The sequence below is a fragment of the Moschus berezovskii genome, chromosome 23 (genome assembly GCF_049115385.1).
Source record: "Moschus berezovskii isolate FMDL1 chromosome 23, NW_MosBer_1.0, whole genome shotgun sequence".
Lineage (NCBI taxonomy): Eukaryota > Metazoa > Chordata > Mammalia > Artiodactyla > Moschidae > Moschus > Moschus berezovskii.
In genome coordinates, this window is record NC_142482.1 from 28,505,293 (window position 1) to 28,525,753 (window position 20,461).

At 45.4% G+C, this 20,461-nt stretch overlaps 1 protein-coding gene and 1 long non-coding RNA gene across 6 annotated transcripts in view; one reads left to right on the forward strand and one right to left on the reverse strand.

Moving 5' to 3' along the window:
* Nucleotides 1–20,461, forward strand: part of BICRAL (BICRA like chromatin remodeling complex associated protein) — a 109,269-nt gene that overhangs the window by 16,234 nt on the left and 72,574 nt on the right. For 3 of the 4 annotated variants that reach the window (XM_088831189.1, XM_055407092.2, XM_055407096.2), the window contains exon 2: nt 12,565–12,826. The gene's annotated coding sequence lies outside the window, so the exon portion shown is untranslated. Of the gene's footprint in view, nt 1–4,610; nt 5,719–12,564; nt 12,827–20,461 lie in introns of those variants that run through there. The other variant, XM_088831190.1, reaches the window with a different exon arrangement.
* LOC148774122 (uncharacterized) lies at nt 773–5,484 on the reverse strand. Of its 2 annotated transcripts, none has more exons than XR_016036047.1 (4): nt 5,348–5,484; nt 4,352–4,587; nt 3,475–3,621; nt 773–910 (listed from the first exon to the last, which is right to left on the reverse strand). It is a non-coding gene; the product is annotated as an uncharacterized LOC148774122 (long non-coding RNA). The 2 variants fall into 2 exon arrangements; XR_016036046.1 differs by lacking the exon at nt 773–910 and adding an exon at nt 2,545–2,683.

Consider the following 20,461-nt stretch of genomic DNA (forward strand, 5'->3'; position numbering starts at 1 on the left):
TTGCGACCCCCTGAACTGTAGCACGCCAGGCTTCCTTGTCCTTCACTATCTCCTGGAGTTTGCCCAGACTCATGTCCATTGAGTCAGTGATGCCATCCAACCATCTCATCCTCCCTCTCCTTCTGCCCTCAATCTTTCCCAGCATCAGAGTCTTTTCCAATGAATCAGTTCTTCACATAATGTGGCCAAAGTATTAGAGCTTCAGCTTCAGTGGACATGTTCTTCCAGTGGACATTCAGGGTTAATTTCCTTTAGGATTGACTGGTTTGATCTCCTTACAGTCCAAGGGACTCTCAAGGGTCTTCTCCAGCACCAACATTCAAAAGCATCAATTCTTTGGCACTCAGCCTTCTTTATGGTCCAACTCTTACATCCATACATGACTACTGGAAAAACCATAGCTGTGACTCTATGGACCTTTGTCAGCAAATTAATGTCTCTACTCTTTAATATGCTGTCTATGTTTGTCATAGCTTTCCTTCGAAGGAGCATCTTTTAATTTTGTGGCTGCAGTCACCGTCCACAGTGATTTTGGAGCCCAAGAAAATAAAATCTGTCACTGTTTCCACTTTTCCCTATCTATTTGCCATGAAGTGATGGGACTAGATGCATGATCTTAGTTTTTTAATGTTGAGTTTTATGCCAGCTTTTTCACTCTCCTCTTTCACCTTCATCAAGATACTCTTTAGTTCCTCTTTGCTCTCTGCCGTAAGGGCGGTGTCATCTGCATATCTGAGGTTATTGATATTTCTCCCGACAATCTTGACTCCAGCTTGTGCTTCATCCAGCCCGGTATTTTGCATGATAGACTCTGCATACAAGTTAAGTTAAGCAGGGTAACAGTGTACAGCCTTGATGTACTCCTTTCCCAATTAATTTGCTGAGGCACTGATCTAAACACATCCCAGGCCTGTGGGTGGAGAGAGACACAGATTTAGCTTCTGAGGGAACCACGCCCCCTACCCTCCCTCTGCATGCTACAGAGCTTGTGAAGTTTTCTTTGTCTTTTTTTTTTTTTTTTTTTGGTGGGGTGGGGCAGGGGGAATGGAATATAATTGCTTTATAATGTTATGTTAGTTTCTGCTGTACAGTGAAGTGAATCAGCCATATGTACATATATCCCTTCCCTTTTGGACCTCCCTTCCACCCTACCCCCCCCAGCCCACCCCTCTAGGTCATCACCAAACCCTAAGCTGAGCTTCCTGTGCTTTATAGCATGCATGCATGCATGCTCAGTCATGTCCGACTCTGTGACCCCATGGACTGTAGCCCGCCAGGCTCCTCTGTCCATGGGATTTCCCAGGCAGGAATACTGGAGCAGTTTGCCATTTCTTACTCCAGGGGATCTCCTCAGCCCAGGGATCGAACCAGAGTCTCCTGCTTTGGCAGGTAGTTTCTTTACCCCTGAGCCACTAGGGAAGCCCTATTCTTTGTCTTGTTGTCATTGTTTAGTTGCTGAGTCGTGTCCAACTCTTTGCGACCCTATGGACTATAGCACACCAGGCTTCCCTGTTCTCTACTATCTTTGTCTTAGGAGCACAGTTCTCTTAAAGGAATAAAAAGTTGGTTTTTGTGTGAAGAATGACCACAAAGTGAGAGGTGAAGTTTGAGTAAAACTCTGGGTTGTGAAGATAAGCCAAGAAAGATGACCTCTTGACAAAGTTGCAATTTTCCCAAAAAACAAAAGCCACCGTGAGAGTTCCCAGGTTCTGCAGGTTGGTGACTCCTGGAGCTCTGTGTATGCAGCGCTAGAGACTGTCAGGAGCAGGGCTACCCCTGGTGTCTCAGACAGTGAAGAATCTGCCCTCAATGAGGGAGATGGTCAAGGCTCTGTGCAATATACTCGGATGCCTTTTTAGAACCTGTGGGGTAAGCCTTGATTTGAGGCAACATTCATTTGGCATATAACCTCCGGAAGATAGAAATTTAGAGGGTAGAAATCTTCACTTTTGTTTTAAAAGAGGAGAAAGCATGCATTTTTTTTTTGGTCTTTTATTTATTAATTCTGGATACTTTTTGATCCATTGCATTAGGAATGACTGTGTTACGTTCTCTGCTATGATCTTTAGGATCTTTAGGACAGACCTGTTCATCTCAGGTCTGCCCAGAGCTGAGTCCTTCCCACAACTCTGGGAGGGAGAGCTGGGGACAGCAGACGGATTATCAGTGGACAAATCAGGACCAAATTCTGCTCCTTCCTTTGCATGTAGATGCTGACTCTTTTGAAAGAAGGACACTAAAGTCACCGGTGGGTTGAGCCATGTGCCCTTCTTCTAAACCATATAAACTAGGTAACTGGAGGGTCACCCCATCCCCATCTTCCAGTAGTTGTTAACCTAAAGCTTGCATTCCGTAAGGCACCTGTGAGTCATAATTACAACCGTAGAAAGAGGGGGAAAGAGAAGGAAGGGAAGTGGCATGTTGGTCAGGATGTGAGGAATCACACCTCGATTTTTATTTAAAAGGAAAAAAAGTTAGGCTGAGATTCACTCATTCACTGCCGCATGATGGAGGTCACCAGGAGTCTGACTCTGCTCTTTCAGCTCTGCACCTGCAGAGGCTAGGTGGACACCTCTTCTGACCATCATCAGATCCAGGGAAAACGTTCCTGCCACCTAACTGACTGTCACTGATTTGGTGGCCATTTGTTGAGTGCCTGCTACCTCCAACATCAGCCAGGTCCCTGGATACAGAAAACATGCAATGAATGTTAAAGTGTTGATGCAAGATGCTTTATTCAGCCTTGAGACGAGGGGAAGAGAAAAATGAATAAAGCCTAGTCTCCTTGAGGCTCCCGATCCAGAGATAGACAAGAAGACAATTAATTATAAGTCAAGTCAACCCCAGTGTGGGTTATAAAGGAGAGAGAGGAATTCCATGGAAGTACAAAGAGAAGAGAGAGGAGGGCACAGAGAGGAGAGGAGCGAGAGACAGTGGGCAGAGGAGGCGCCCAGAGGAGAGGGTGCCAGCAAGAGCAGAACCGGAGCCGAGCAGAGTGGGCGCCAGTTGCACTTGAGAGACGTGGGGTAACGCCAGGCAGCAGGGAGTCAGGAGAAGTGCTGAGGTGTGTGGTGAAAGACAGGGCTGGAGCCTGCAGTCCTTCCCAAGGCACCAGGAACCATCAGAGGTTTTGAGCAGGGAGCAAGGCATCGGGTGCTTTGTGTTTTAGGAGGAGAAGTTGAAGAGGATGGATTGAAGCAGGGTGAGTGCCATGGGGAGGCTCCTGCAGTGGGTCGCTGGATAAATGACAGGGCTTGACCGAGGGCAGTGGAAATGAAATGGAGGTTACGCCGGAATGATTTGTACTCGAAAGCCAATCTGTGAATTTATAATGGGCATGAACCTACCCAACCACTTGAATGATTAGGTCAGCTGGCCAGAACACAGCTTTTTAAATTGAAGTACATTAATAATCAAAGGATTATTCGGTGAAAGTGGAGTTAAGGCAAAAAGAGTTTAATGGTCTGAACGGACCTTCCACTCGATCTGTTGCTGTCTTTCATAGCAGTAGTTACACAGCTGAAGTCTCTGGTGAGTTGTTACTCTTCTCTGGAAAGACCCTTGGCCTGCAGGAGGAACCGCTCCCCTGGCCAGCACTGGAGAGAGGCCGTATTCGAGGATCTTTTGGTTTCAAGAAAAGGAACTCACACATCAATGAGCAAGTAAAATGGGAAATAATTATAAGGAAGGGGAACCTTCCACCCCAAATACTAGAAAGGTGGCCAGACTTTCCGGGACTTAGACTGTCCCAGGCCCTTTCTCCTCCCCACTTCCTTCCCTCCACATCCACGGAGAATCTGCTTTCTTCTGGACACACTGGCCTTTCTGTTCCCATTCACTTGCATGGACCCCATTATAACTGCCCCCAAGTGGTGGTCTTGACCCCTATCAGATTTATAGTCTGCTCCTCACACCTGACCCAGTTTCTGTGTCTCAAGTACTAAAACTTGAAGAGAGGATCCCATTGTTCCAGCCTGGGTCAGGGGCCTTTCCCTTATCTAGTCAGGCTAAAAATGTGACATGATAGATTCTTAGAGGAAAAAAAAAAAGGTAGTCAACCCTGGATAACTCTGCTGCTGCTGCTAAGTCACTTCAGTCGTGTCCGACTCTGTGTGACCCCATAGACGGAAGCCCACCAGGCTCCCCCGTCCCTGGGATTCTCCAGGCAAGAACACTGGAGTGGGTTGCCATCTAGCATACTGGTATTATTGTTCAGCTTTGTTCTCTGATTCAGTATATTGATTGTCTTTTGCTGTATAACAGAGTACTCCAAAACCTAGCAGCTTAAATAATAAGTGTTTATTATATTATATACCCAGTTCTGTGAGTCCAGGATCCAGGGACAGCTTACCTGGGTGTTTCTGCCTCAGAGTCTCTCAGGTTGTCGTCACACTGTTCCGTGAGGCTGTCACCATTTGAAAGGCGGGTGGGGGCTGACCTGCTTCCATGACAGGGAGGAATCCTCCTTTCTTCACTGGCTGCTGGCTGGTGACCTCAGTTCCTTGCCATGTGGGTGTCTCTGTAGGCTAGGTGTCCTTAGGACGTGGCAGCTGGCGTCCCCAAGAGCGACTGTTCCAGAAGGAGCACCTAAAATGGAAGCCGCAGCCTTTTATAACCTAACCTCAGAAGTGACGATCACTAGCGCCCTGTTCTGTTGGTCACACAGACCAACCCTGGTACGATGTCGGCGGGGGATGCACAGAGGTGGGGATACCAGGAGATGAGGCTCATTGGGAATCACCCTGAAGATCCGTTACCATACTCAGTCAGCAGCCAGTGATTTAGTGCCTACATACGTGCCAGGTGCTAGAAACGGAGAGCTTGTCACACAGAGTTTCCATCCCTGAGGAGCTCAGTGTCTGGTGGGGGGACACCTTATAAGAACACCATCATGTGTCCCCTGAGCCACCACACTTATCCTCATGAGATTCACATCTGTTCAGTCTCTTATTTAACTATCCCCAAGTAGATACCTTGTTTGCCCAGATAGAGTTTTGGTTTGCTTTTTTTAAGTCACCGCCACAATAAGAAATACATTTTATATCACAAACCAGTACATACATCGACACATTTATGTTGGAAACAAATTTCACAAAAGAGTTTACGCCCTCACTGCCCACAATATATTCAGATATTTCCTATTCTAGGCAATTTCATTTTTTGCGAAAGTTGGTCACAAACTCGTGGATTTCACAGCCTGTCGCGTTGTGACCTGCTGAGTGGAAAGCAGTAGTCTAGAGAAGTCCAAACTCTCTGCCACGCACAACAAAGCCCCTCCCCATCTACCTGTCTGCAGCTCCCCCCTCACTCATATTTAATAATGACACCCCACAGAAGGCTTCTCTACCTGGAGCTCTCTCTCCTTCCCCACATGGTTTGAAGAACTCTTATTCATCCTTTAAAACCCAGCTTTAAAGTGAGACTCCTCTTCCTGCTCCATCCTCTGGCCCCCAGAGCATTTCCTGGACACTTGGTCCCTCCTCCACTTCCAGCCTGTCCTAGGGCCAGCTACTCCAAGCCCACCCTGTGTTTTCACTATATCTCTCTCAGTACGTTTAGGACACTGAGCAAATTAGCATCACACAAATGACGATGCTGCAAATGAGCAGTGTGCAGAGTTGGGGGTGTTGCAGGCAGGTTTCCTGTCGATGGAGCCACGTGCTGCAGAAAAGGGATCCCTCCCCCACGGCCGGCCGTGTCCCCACTCATCCATCAAAGGTATAATTCGCACCGGAACTGGCTGCCTGGCTTCGTTACCGCGGTTCATTTTAGCTGATCTGGTTTCTTTTTATTTCTCCTTACTTTTTTCTTGTGCTTGTGTCGATGGGGACAGCCTAGTGAGAGAGGGAGCTTCAGGCAGCAAGATAGAAAGGCCTCTGTATCTGCACCCACCCTGCAGGAGGGGGTTTCCTTTCTGAAGTGGTACGGAAGGAGGGTTTTGAGGTTTTTGAATATTTGCTTCTGAGTATCTTAAGTAAGAGATTTGTTTGCCCACATTTGTACTATCTTGGCAAGCTAGCAACCCGACAAAATATTTTCTGGTTGGTTTTGCCTGTGCCGTGGTTTTTATTTTTGAGGGGAAGAAAAATTTACACCTTGTGTAAATTGCTCTGAAATACAACGGCTGTTGTTTTAAATTGCTGTTAACTTCAAGGGTTGAAGCTATTATGATTTCCAGGCTCATGGGAGTTGCTGATAGACTATGCTGTGAACCATAACCAGAAATGAAAAAAAAAATTAGACACACGCAAAAGCAATTAAGTTATTCCTTCTCCAATATTCTCATTTCTGCATTTATCAACGGCTGGGTAACTACCCAAGGATATGCTGACTTCCTTGTGGTGTGTGCCTGTTGGGGGGAGGGAAGTGGGGGTGGGAGAAAGACTGTAAACAGATCATTGCTGTGGAGTGTGATAAATAGGCTATAATAGAGCGCGTATTACATGCACAGAGAGGGGAGTTATTTATTCACTTTCAGCAGTAGTTTTCAAACGAAGGTTGCCTCCCTTAGTGGATCATGAAACCCATTATAAGGTGGCAAACAGCATTTTTGAAAATGGGATGATAGAATGAAATAGATCAAGTTGCATCCTCCACAGGAAGTTTAGATACTGTTTTCGGAAACCTTTGTTTCAGTTAGGCATCTACTGCATTGCAATGTGAAATCTGTTTCTTGAGGTTGAGTCTCAGGCAGAGATGTTTGAAAGCCACTGAGCGGTGGAGGGAAGGCTTCCCAGAAGAGGTGGCATTTGAACTGGGCCTTGGAGAGTGGTGGGCTTGCCCCAAAGGGAGGACATTCCAGGCAGAGGGGAAAGGATATGGCCAAATGGGGGAGGAGTTTGTTCTTGTCCAGGGGTGGGTGTTCTCCATGACCGGACTGCAGGGAGCGGGGAGAGGAGTAGCTGCGGCTGCACCTGGGAGGCAGGTGGAACCAATGAACCACTTGAAAGTGCAAGTATCAGGGCCTCGGTTCAACCCAGAAACTCCATTTTTCTGCGGATGGGCTTGGCCTTGGGAATCTGTGTTTCTAATAAGCTTCCCTGGGCAGTGAGGTGCTAGTCGAGGTGTGACACCAACAACTCTGGGTTTTTGAAAGGCGATTTGGGGTCATCATTTAGATAGAAGATTGATTGGAGGGAAGGGAAATCGAGAGACCAAGCAAGAGATAAGGGCCTGAATTTAGGTGAGGCAGTTAGTGGAGAAAACGGACTAGGTTCGAGGCAGATTTTGGAGGTGAGTTGCCGGGGTTAAGGGAGATTAGAGCATGAGAAGTCACAGATGATTCTAAAGTATGTAGAGAGTAAATGTCCTTTGCTTGCTCATCTGTGAACAACCTCCTGCTTGTTAGGCCTGACTCAGGTTAATCTAACTCTACAAGGGACTGATCAGTATACCTACACTGTTAGTTGACTGGTTTGATTTACAGTGAGGGAGGTGCCCTAACCTTTTTGGGTACAAAGGTACTTGTACCTTTGCTCAGCAGTATCAGAATACCTGGGAAATGGCACCAGTAATTAGAAGATTTAGGGAAGATAGAATTGTATGGTCTGGGAGATATTTCATGGAGGCTTTGAAATTGCCTGATTGACTTTATCCTGCTCTCATTAGAATGTGATCAGAATACTTGTGGAGGTGATACAGTGTCTCTGCTCCCTCAGTTTTTTTCTTCCATGTTGAAGATGTATCTTGGTGTGTGCTTTGTACTTGCTTATTTCTTTGTATTCGACTTGTATGTACAAGTCATCTTGTAGTTTCTTCTTCATGTGTCTTCCTTCTTGGTTTCATTTTCAGAATGAAATTATTTACTGAGCAAGCCCCTTTGCATGGGTAGCTTATCTTCACGGTTGGCTTTCTCTCCAAATTCTGAGCTTGTGAGACCTCTCTGCTACTGTCTCGATGACCCGTGATCCTGCTGGGCATGGTGGAGTGGAAGGGACACTCTGCTGAGGACATGTTCAGAATCCCGGCTCCACAGGGGCCTGGGAGCTGGTGAATGACGCTTCCTGTGTGTGTGACGCCTCCTCCAAACCTAATGACTGTCCTCCCCCTCACATATTCAGTAGGGAAACAGGCTGGATGTGTAAGACAGCAAGGCCAGTGGGAGTGACTGTGCCTCTGTTTTCTTAAACAGTTCTTCTATATTCCTCATCCTTGTACTAGAAGCTTGTAGGAGTTCAGATTTTTTTTTTTTAAGTCTGTCAAGAAAAATAACCAGCTTGAAATATGTCAGGACTAGAATAGCCTTAGTCTCTACAAAGATAATTTAAAATGTTTATACTCATGTATCAAATAAAAATATTAATTAGGCAAGGTATTGAAAACATTTTTAATCACTCTAGTAATTTGCTTATTTACCACTGCTTTGAAAACAATTCCACGTTACTTCTAATAATAGTATTAGTAACCACAACAGTAATGGCAACTAATATTGCCATTACTAACTAATATTCTATACCAGGCACTAAAGCTGGTTTTACATCCCTAATATCATTGAACTCTTTCCCTACTGACCCAAGATACAGATAAACCTTCATTTTACATATAAGGAAACTGAGGTGAGAGAAGTTAAAAAAAATAGGCCACGGTCACATGGCTAAAATGCAGCAATGGTAAAGCTCTAATTGATGAGAGAGGACGTGAAAGAGAGTGAGGAAGAACTTATAAACCATTAGGCAATACTGCCTGGGATCAACTGGGCAATGGTTTTATGTGATTCAGGGAGACTGACTCTATTATTCGCTTAGTATGTCGCTGTCTAGGTAGAAATATGATGATTTCTTTCATTCTTATACATCTTGTGGATTGGGTTGTTTTTCTTTTATCCCACAAGTACTGGTTGAGAGCTTAGTATATACAAAGTACTCTGCTAGGCCCTTAGAAAATAAAAAGCCTTTGAGGAGCTTCTTATCCTGGACAGAAAATAAGAGAGATACATTTGGTGGAATCATGTGAGATTGTCATTGGAAATTTACATGGGAAGGTTTCACACATGGGAAGGTTTGACACATAACTAAAACGAGGTGATAGAATATTAGCTGAACATACTGACCTCTCATTATGTTTCAGGCACCATGCTAAACATTTTACATGCACTAGTTCCTGAATCCTTAAAATAACTCTCAGACGCGAGTACTATAATTATCCCTGTTTTATAGATGAGGAAGTTGAAGCTCTGAAGGTTGAAGTGACTTGCCCAGAGCCACACACCTGGTGTGTGACAGAGATGGAAATTGAACCCCGGCAGTCTCAACGCACAGCCAGTGCACTTAAGCCTCAGATTATAAGTACCTCAAGAGGTTCAAGTAAAAGTACCAAGCTTATTTATGCACATTGAGAACTTTCAAGTTTTTTATATCACCAACATTCATTGGGTGTATCTCGGATTTCTGTGATCTGGACACATCTGGTCATGCATATCACCACTTAATCTCCAGTATTTGCATTCTCCCCGCTCTGAGAACGGCTAACCAACTGAGGGGAGCACGTGGAGGAAGAACGCGAAAAACAGCAACATTTTCACTTTTACTTGTTATGTTGGTATTAAACCTGTTTATTTAGAGGTACAAACCCGTGCTAGAGCATTTCAGTTTTTTCTTTTTTTTCCACCTGTGTCCAGTTTCCCTTCTTACTAGGTCACACATACAGACAAGCATCGTAGGAGGGAACTTGTACGTAACTGTACACAATTAAAGTTTTTGCATATGGTCAAGCCATTTAAAGAACTTTGCTTTTTGAAAGTTTTCTAATTTTATATTCAGATACCAAAATCCTGCCTATATAAACCATCACTTAGAATTTTATGTACAAAGGCATATCCCTTATTTTAAATGTTACATTTTTAAATTTGCATGTGGGAAATTTTACGAAGTTGTTTTTATTGTTAAATTATACCAATTTGGTGTTATACCTGTGAGTCTGAGATTTCCCCACTGCTGTCCCAGTGTTTTGTGACCCACCTCCACCCCCCAAATATTCTAAATTATCTTTGACAACTGGCAAAGTAAATCTTCCCCAATGAGAAAGGATGGTCCCTTCTGCCTATGAACCCCTAGCCAATGAGAGAGGGTGGTCCCCCTAACCACCACTGAATCTGGTTTTTATTGAAATAGCACAGACTGCTTGTTCCCAGGATCCTTTCTGGGACTTGAAGAGAGGGTATGTTGAGGAGTCAACCAGGCCTGGGTTCCCCCCAGCTCTTCTTAGACTGATGACCTCAGGCAAATTATGAGAAACATTGGGAGACTCATCAGTGAAAATCTGGATAATTAAACATTATTCTGTGGGTTTGTGTGAAGGTTCAGGCAATAATATATACTATAAGAATAACAAATCTAGAATAATGCCTGGCAGGACTTGCTGCTGCTGCTGCTAAGTCACTTCAGTCGTGTCCGACTCTGTGTGACCCCATAGACGGAAGCCCACCAGGCTCCCCTGTCCCTGGGATTCTCCAGGCAAGAACACTGGAGTGGGTTGCCACCTCCTTCTCCAATGTGTGAAAGTGAAAAGTGAAAGTGAATTCGCTTAGTCGTATCCGACCCTTAGCGACCCCATGGACCGCAGCCTACCAGGCTCCTTCATCCATGGGATTTTCTAGGCAAGAGTACTGGAGTGGCTTGCCATTGCCTTCTCCGCTGGCAGGACTTAGTAGGCCCTTAATAAATGTCAGCTCTGATATTCAGGCATTTGTGAGAAAGCCCTCAGTGCCCTATCCTCTTCTGGAGCTCACCTCTTTGTTGGGTGATTTTAAAGTCAGATTTTTTTTTTTTTTTTTAAGGGGTTTTGGCCTACTAGGGAGAACAGCTTTCTGAAATCCATTAATATTTCATTGGAGCTGTGAAGCAACAGCTGTAAAACTTGCTTGGTGGGCCCTAATTGCAATGAATAATCCATGGACTCCTTTGAAATGTAATTCTTCGAAATGTGTGTTATAATTAAACTCCAGCCAATCCAAAGGCACTTTAAAACAGGTTTTAAAATTTCCCAAGCCAATTAGAAAACTGGTTGGTCCAACTGTCAAGTGTAGAGAAATAATGCTAATTTATGCAAAGACTTCAGTTCCATGAAGACCTTGGCTGAATGTGAACACAAGTATCTTCTGAGAAAACACCTTCATGATACTATGTGATACTAAATCACTGGCTGTATTCATTAAGGCAGGTCTAAATACAAAGCACACATTGTGAGTGACAGAGTGGGAGTTACTTGAACAAGATGTGGTTTGTTTTTTGAAGAGCTCTATCTTGAATATGACAACATTGTATACCAACCTTGACATATTTATTTTGTATAATAAAACAGCATAGTTACAGTATCCTTATAAAAGCAAACATGGTATGCTACCATTATGTTTTTTAATGCTCAGGGGATTTGTACTAGAAACAATTTCACTTAAATAATTTAAATCTGAGGATAATTTTAGAACTCAGTATCTGGAGGATATGGGTTTGAGCTTTCTATCAGCAGAACCCCACTGCTATATGTATTATAAACTAATTTAAAATAATTTTAAAGTATTTCTGGGGCCTACGTATGTATTTTTAAAACTTTGAATCACATTTTTGTACAATTCATCTTTTACTTTGATATTTATTTAAAATAAAAGACAACAAACCCCCGACTTTATTTTTGTGGGCATTTACTGGAAAAGTAAATGTAATTAACCTAAACCACACAGGCACCTACTCCCAATCCACACTGTCATAATTAACATTTCTTTAAGTGCTCTGGATGCTGGATGGTTTATGGAGACGTCTCAATTTGAGATTAAATATGGGTGGTAATTATACTTGGACTACCAAGTGTTAAAAGGCTAGGTAGCTCTCTTTATCTTTTTTTAACCTATTCTATTTCAATGGATGTTTGGGTAGCTCTCTTTTTTTAAGGCTGGGGATCACATCGTGAAAATTCCACAAATGTGACGATACAGGTATCTATCTATCTGCATAAAGAGTAAGCACTGGGAACTGGATGTTTTAAGAGTGACTTACTTCCCTCCTCACCTTCATCTTGGCAGCTAAAGTGTTGTGTTGTTTTTTTTTAATGTTGACATACAGGTTTACAGATAAGGTTTCACTACACTTCGGAATGGAAAGAGGGTGTTGGAAAGGAAAGCTTAGTAGAATTAAAAGTTGGAATGAATTGCCAAATAAGTTAAAAGTGATGTTTTCGCTTTTGTTTTTTTAAAACATAAGCAAAAAAGGATTTACTGGGACATATTCTAATTAGAGTTTAAACAAATATTGTGTTTTTTGTTTTTAAACTACCCCCCTTCTTGGCGCTCCCCGCCCCCCCCAGCTAAAACTGGCGTGTGTGTGTGTGTGTGTGTGTGTGTGTGTGTGTGTGCAAGGGCGCCTGCTGAGAATAGCACGCATCTCGTAGATCTTTAAAAAAAAAACCAAAAACCCCAAAAAACAAAAAACCCTGTTTCTTGAATAAACCACTACGTTTCTTGAGGTTAAAAAGAATCCCAAAGGAAGCAGGAATTATCAGCTTTGGAGTTTGATTTTTCTATAAAAAAAATTTTTTTTTAATTACAAAAATCCTAATCTCCGCATTTTTTGCTAGGCGAGAACCGAAGTTTGGAGGTAGACGAGCAGACGAGCGGTCTGCCCGGGCGCAGAGCATGAAGGCCGGGCGGGCGCGGGGAGCGGGCGCCCGCCGCCCGGCGCGGGGGTGAGCGAGAGAGAGAGCGGAGCGCGTGTGGCCGGCGCCGCTCGGCCGGGAGCTCCCGCGCCCGCGCCCCGCGCCCCGCGCCCGCCGCCGCCGCCGCCGCCCCTGGTGCGATGGCGCAGAAACCCCGTTGACAAGGCACTGCTTTTTCATGACGGTGAGTTTCCCTTTGAGTGTATTATAATTTTGTGATAAAAATTTCAAGGAGAAAAAAAAAAAACACACACAACCTCCTTCCTCTGCCTCTTTCCTTCGGGGAGGGGAAAAGCGAGGGCGGGGGGGCTGGAGATCTATCTCCAGACAGACAGAAAAGAAAGAGGAGCAAATTAAACACCGAGTTGCCAAAACCAGGATATTAGGTTTCAGCCCAGAGAGCTATTGGCTAAGGCTGTGTTTTTTTTTTTTGGGGGGGGGTGGGTTTGTGGGTGGGTGATGGTGGTGGTGGGTGGATGTTTAATGGACACGGAGAAAAGGGGAATCGAGTGTTTATGCCTTTCCCAGCGATGCCCGGGCCCCGGGAAGACCAAGTTCAGTGTCGCGGGCGGGGGCGCGGGCGGGCAGGGGGCGGCGGGGCCGGGCTGGGGGCGCCTCGGCGGGGTGGGGGCCCGGGCGCCTTTTTTTTTTTCTTCTTTTCCGCGGATGCAAATTTCTGGAGCGGGGAGAGGGCGAAGCCTGGGAAGGGGGGTGGCGTGGCGGTTGGTGGTGGGGAGGAGAGGGGAGGGAAGCCTTTTAATGACTCATTGATTGAGCCGGTTTAAAATTAGTTGTGTGCGCGAGTGCGAGTGTGTTTTCCGCCCCCCCGGAGCCGCCGGGAGCCGGGAAGGAGGGAGCGGGGCTCGGCGAGGGGAGGACGGGCGCGGCGGGGCCGCGAGCAGGGGGCAGGGAGGGCCAGGAGTGACGGCGGGCGAGGAAGAAAAATAAGCTTTTCCAATCTCCTCCCCTCGGTTCCCCCCGCCTCGTGTCTCTTCTGTCTCGGAAGCTCTTGGGTGTGAATCGCATTTTCTTTCTTCTCGGCAAGATGGACCCCGCGCCTCGAGAGGGGGGGGGGAGCGGGCGGGCGGCGGCGGGGCCGGGGTTCAGCTTTCCTCCGGGCGTCCTGCTTCCCGGCGCTGCTGCCGCCGGCCGCGGCGGGGAGAGCTCGGGGCCGGCCGGCCGCTCCGGCCTGGTTCGCGGCGCGCGCGCCGGGGCCGGCCGGCTCGGCCCTTCCGCGCTCGCCTCGCCGCCCGGGCCCGGAGCATCGCCGACGAGCCGCGGCCGGGCCCCGACGAGCCCTCGCGCCGCGCGGGGCACCGGCGGCCCGGCCGGGCTCCTCCCGCGGGCCCCGCGCGGCCGGCCCGAAGAGACGAGAGGCTCGGCGGCACGCTCTCTCGGCGGGGAGTGCGCGGGCCCGACGCGCTTCGCGACCCCGACCGGCCCGGACGCGGGCTCTTGCGGGCGCGGCGGGGTGCGGGGCGCTCGGAAGGCGCTAAGATGGCGCTGGGCCTGGCCCTAAGCCAGTGCTGGTGGCGCAGTTGCTCTGCGGGCGCCATCTTCCCCGGCGGCACGGGCAGCGCCCTTCTTGGACGCCTCGGAGGCCCGGGCCGTGGGGGCCACGCTCCGCGGGCAGAAGTCTGTACGTGGGCCTTGGGTGGAGTAGCCTGGTCCTTCCCGGTGCCCCCAGACCCCAAAGAGTAGGCCGCCGGCTCAGAGCGGGAAGGGGTTGGGGACCGCGGCGTCTTGTTCCTTTTACCACTTGCCTTTGAGGGAAAACAGAGTCGGGCCTTGCAGCCCAGGGGTCTCTCCCTAAACCCGCATCCCACCCCCAACCCCAGTCAAGATTGGAGATGAAGGCTTCCCCAGGTCTTCCTAGGGCTTGAACCTGGAAGACTTTGCTTTCCCTGGCCTGGCTGGGGGTAGATCAGAGGCTTTCCCTTCGCTCCTTTCATTTTGAGAGGAGAGTTGCAATTCCCAGTTGCAGAATTGCAGGAAAAAACTCGAGGACAGTGTCGGTCTGCTTTCCAGTATCGAGGTTCTGTATGGGTCCCTTACTAGTTTTCTTGGTTGTGTTTTCACAACCCTGGACAACCTTTTCTCTAGTTATCACATTTGTGGGAAGGTAATGGGTTCCAGTGATTTGAAACTTCTTTTTGGCTTTCATGTTCCCTATTACAAATGGTAGTAAATTACGATAGTTTCTTAGACCTCTGATCTGAAAAATTAAGCTTGCTTTGAAACACCCCAGAGACTTTTTCCTTTCAAAAAAGAAAAGGGGACTGTTTTGGTTCATCTCTTTCTAATCAGTATAAGACTTCTCAGTTCCCCCACTTTTTATTTAAAATGTTTCCTAGAAGCTTTCATAAAAATACTTAGCTGTCTTGTAGTAGCAGTATAACAATGGGAGTGTGGGTTTTAACTTTGTTACTGAAAAAATTATTGGGAGGAGGAGTCTGTAAAGCTCTGATCTTTCTAGGAGTCTAGATGAAAAGTAAATAGTTAATTTCTAGTGGCTAAAAGTAACATAGTGGCACAATTAGGTATGTCCTTGTGTTTACAATCACTGTGGTGGATGTTTTTAGGCCCTTTAAGACCTACCCTGTGCTGAACACTGTTGTATGCCAGGATCTGTGCTTGGTGTCTTTTAATTCCTGTTTATCTTATCAGCCTTGGTTTTTATTATCTACTTACCAGGGAAGGAACTAATAATGTTTGCCAAGATAGCTGAATTGTTCGAAGTCTCAAAGTTTTAAGTGATAGAATTGACAATGGATCCCAGAAGCCCTGTTCTTGGCTCTGTATCTAATTTCCAAAACTGAGCATCAGAATCAACTGGTGACATGTTTTTAAAATACGGATTTGTAATATCCATTATTTGTCAGGGACAGTTGGGGTTTTTCAAAAGGTCTGATGTATTGGACAGTCTCAGTTTTAAGTTTCTGACTTTCAATTTCTTGATGCTCGTAACTCCCTCCAAGAATTTTGAAATTCTTGCTCATCTAGGATCTCCTGGATCTAAATATGTAGGACTCTGTGTTATTCCAAGCTCTCCAGGTGACTTCATTGTGACCCAGAGACATATTCAGAACATCCCTGTATTAAACTATGCACTGTGCTGCTGGCTATCTTTTGAATTGGAGCATGAGACTTGACGTTCATATCATTTTGAGTTTCAGCACAATTTTATTGCTTACATTTTTATTTTTCTCCTCTGCCATTTATCAAAATGTTGAAATGATTTCCTTATGGAAAGAAATCTTAGGTATTCCAAGACTTTTAAATCTTAGTACATTTTAAAATATATATATAGTTTCATTCTACTGAGAAGTTATATAACATACTGGCTTCAGGTCTAGCCAGGCCATCTAGTTTAGTCAAGATAGCTTTGGAACAAAAATAGAATTGAATCTAGGAAATACAGAAGTTAGAAGTGGGGTAGAAGATATCCTGAAATCAAAACCTAGAGATAAATCCTTGAAAGAATGAGTTCTTTTCTGAATTTTAAATTGAGAAGATATTTCTTGCATTTTGGGAAGTAGGATGAGGAACTTATTCTAAACAGGAGACTTGGTAGGAACAGAATGTGCATTAAAGACAGAAGGTCAGGAAGAGACATCCAGAGCAGATAATGAATAGCCAGCCAGACTACAATGAGAGAACCAAGTCAGTGAGGAAATCATTAACTTCTTTGGAGCATAGATCACATATTTGAGTTATTTTGTGTTTTTTCTTCTAAAATCATTGTTGTGTTTAGTGATTGCTAGGAAGAATGGTTGAAACCTTTGATGCAGGTGTCAGAGTTCTATTATTTTTGCCTATATCCACATTCCTCTGTCCTACATTTTGAAAAGCTTTGTAAGGGGATACCTGTGTGCAGTCAGTCGTCTAGTCTAGTCGAGTGAGTGGGTGTAGTTCTAGTATTTGACTGTCCCATGTGGTTTTTCTCTGCTTGTTTTTCATGGCGTAAATGCCACAGCAATTATTTTGACTAAAATCCAGTAAAGCTTGAAGCAGGGGGGATGGGGGTGCGTGGATCTAAAAATCATCCTGCTCAGAGGGAAAGAGTAGCTTCTTTATTTTAAAGTAGCCTTCGGTAGAATCGAAGACAGACAAGATCTCTGCCCTCGTGAAATTTGTAGTATAGTGTGAAAAACAGGAAATAATACAAATAATCAAGGAAATTAAAGATTAAGAAAAAATTTACAAGAAGTTAATAAGCTGGTGGGTCCAAAAGAGTGTGTTATGGGGAAAAGAGTATATTGTTTTGGCTAGTAAGAGTCAAGGAGTGTCCCTGTGAAAAGGTGACATTTGAGCTGAGACTTGACACATGAACTTGTGTTAGCCTTGTGAAAAGCTGGGGAGACATCCTGGTCTGGGATCAAGTACATAGCCCTGAAAGGTCCAGAAGGGCAGGGATGTTAGAAAGAAGCAGGAGAATGCAGTGAAATGGAATTAGAGAAGTTGTGCAGGGCCTCTTAAGACATACAGGGGCTTGGGGATTTTATTTTAATGAAAAGGAGAAGCTATTGTAGGGCTTTAATTAGGGGAGTGATATGTTTTTGTTTTTAAACACCACAGGCTGCTCTGTGGAACAAGAGAGGAAGCAGAGAGGGCGGTTAGGGAACTACTGCAATGGTCAGCTCAAGTTTGATAGTATCTTAGGCGAGTGCAGTGGAGGTGGAGCAGAGTAGATGGTGGGTTTCAGAGAGATTTTGGAGGTTGAATCAGTAGTATTTGCTTCATGGGTTGTCTGTGGAGGAACAGGAGGAGGAATCAAAGGATTCCTTCAGATTCCTGGCTTATGGCTTGGTGGCTGGTGATGCCAGTTGCTTGTAGAGAAGACTTGTGGCGGGGGTGGGTAACTAGAGTTCTATGTGGAACCCATTGGATGCCTCACAAGTGTTTCAAAAACCTAAGTGGAAAGTCAAGCAATGTTCAAGTTGAGCTGAAGGGAGTGGACATAAATTCTGAGAGTCACCAGCATAGAGATGGTATGTCATGGAACTGGTTGAGATCGTCTGTGAGCATAGAAGACTTACGATCAAGCCTGGAACTTTCCCGTGAGTGAAGGGGGCGCAAAGGAGACCAAGAAGGCTCAGCACTAAAGCAGGAGAGTGATTTTATCTGTTTCAAGAAAAGGGAGTGGTCTGCAGTGCCAACTACTACTGAGAAGTTAAACCCTGAGGAGAGAAAAATTCCACTTGGATTTGGCGGTCTTAACAAGTAGTTTTAGTGGCACATGGAATGTAGGCCAAATTGGAATGCACTGAGAATGAGCCTCTTGATGTAAGTGAAAGAGGAGAGTGAAAAAGTTGGCGTAAAGCTCAACATTCAGAAAACTAAGAGCATGGCATTGGGTCCCATCACTTAGTGACAAATAGATGGGGAAACAGTGGAAACAGTGTCAGACTTTATTTTGGGGGTCTCCAGAATCGGAGATCCAACCAGTCCATTCTAAAGGAGATCAGTTCTGGGTGTTCATTGGAGGGACTGATGCTAAAGCTGAAACTCCAATACTTTGGCCACCTCATGCGACGAGTTGACTCACTGGAAAAGAGTCTGATGCTGGGAGGGATTGGGGGTGGGAGGAGAAGGGGACGACAGAGAATGAGATGGCTGGATGGCATCACCGACTCAATGGACATGAGTTTGAGTGAACTCCGGGAGTTGGTGATGGACAGGGAGGCCTGGCATGCTGCAGTCTATGGGATTGCAAACAGTCATACATGACTGAGCGACTGAACTAAACTGAGAGAATGGGAGTGAAGCAAATGTGACCTGCTTGTTGGGGAAATTTTGCCATAAAGCAAGGACAGAAATGGCACAGCAGTGGTTGGGGAGAGAGAGAAGTGGGATCAAGGAAACACATTTTTAAAACTGATGGGAAATAGAAGAGCATTTTCAGTAAGCTAATGAGACTGTCTAGTAGGGAGAGACTAATGCAGAAGAGAGATAAGACTACCAAAGGAGCAGAATTCTTTCTCTCTCTACTTCCTTTGCTGCGCTTTCAGGATCTTAGTCCCCCAACTAGGAATTGCATCCGGGCCAAGGTAGTGAAAGCATCATGGCCTAACCACTGGATCACCAGGGAATTCCTGCCAAAGGAACAAAATTCTTCAGTAGGAGAAGAATCAGAATACAACAAGGTTTGCCTTTGGTGGGAGCAGGATGTCTTGCAGTGTAGCAGGAGAGAAGGCAGAGAGGTTTAGGAATTGGAGGTAGAATACAGGGCTTTTTGTTCTCATGATTTCTGTTTTCTCAGTGTAGTCTGAGGCAGGGCCAGCACCTTAAAGGAGGAAGGGGTGTGGATGGTGTGAGATAAGGACACCTTGCTTTGGACAGCAGGACAGTGAACTCATTGGGATACTCAATAGGGTGGCTGGGCATTGCTGAATGCCTGGGTGCGCATTGGGGAGCGGGGGTCTGCATTAAGGTGAAACCAATCAGTCCAGTTAGTTGTGTGATTCTCTGCCACCAACTAACCACCACTGTTTATTACAAGTGACGTAAAAGCAGCCAGGTGATCGGTTCAACCAAGATTGGCATTTTTGCCCCCCAGATGTGATAGGAAGAGAGACGCCAGGGACTCGAGGGTGGTTGCAAGGGGGTAACAGTGATGAACCAAGATAACGGGGGTGGGAGTCAAGAATTTAACCATGAAAATAACTTTTGGTTAATAAAAAGTGATGTAATGGTAGAGAATTTCAGCTGGGGATAATGAAAAAGTTCTGGAGCTGGATAGTGACAATAGTTTTATTGGGTTGGCCCAAAAGTTCATCTGGTTTTAAGTATAAAAAAGACTTTCATTTTCACTGCGATCTTTATTGAACAACATATTCAGAATGAACTTTTCGGCCAACCCAATACAATAGTGTGTATGTACTTAAAGCCAATAAAGTGTACACGTAAGTGGTAAATCTTGCGTGTTTTACCACAATTAAATGAATTCAAGAGTCCCCTGGTGGTAAGGACTCTGTGTTCTCAATGCTGAGGACCCAGGTTCTATGAAAGAAAGACTTAGAAATCATATATCAAGTTACTGAGAGTGAGGAGACAGTAACCCGTCTTATCGTGGTTCCAAACTTGAGTAGGCGAAACAGTCACCTATAGACACAGAGCTTCTGGAGTAGGACCGAGAAATCTTATGTTTCCCTTTTCATTGACTTTTTCTAAGCCTTTAGCATGGCATTTAAACGACCAGGTAGCACAGAATGATGGGAACTAAATAGAAATTGTTCTTTAAGATAGAAATCAGCAAGGACTTGTAGTACATTCTGATGGCTGTGCGTCAGAGAAAAGTCAGGTTAAAGGGAGAGGGAGAGAAATAAGGGAAGGTCATTTTTTTAAATTCAGATAATACCAAGTGGAACTTTGTAGCACTCTCCTGAACCTTGTTTTTTCTCTTCTTTCCTCAGACTGCTGTTATTCACGTTTTCATAAGGTTCCTCTGTTCCCCAAGTTGCCTACAGAAAAAGGAACAGTGAAATAAAAAGCGAGGAGAGCAGGGTAGATTATAGGATTCAGAATCGAGGTCTTTCCTGAGAAGGTCACAAGGTCATTGGTCAGGGGCAGAGGCAAGAGGCTTTGAGTTTGAGGGGAAGAAACTTGCGAAACGTGTGAGATGTGGGGGGAGAGGGGGGAAAGGAGTGGGACTTGGCTGCAGCGAGGCAGCGTGCATTAAACAGTATACCACATCCACCTGCATGGCACGGTCCTCTCATGATCAGTAGGGTTCTAGAGTAAAAGTGAAAAATGCAGTGGGAATGTAGACAGAGAAGAAGGGAGGTGCTGAAAGCCCTGAAAGGGAAACTTTGTAAGT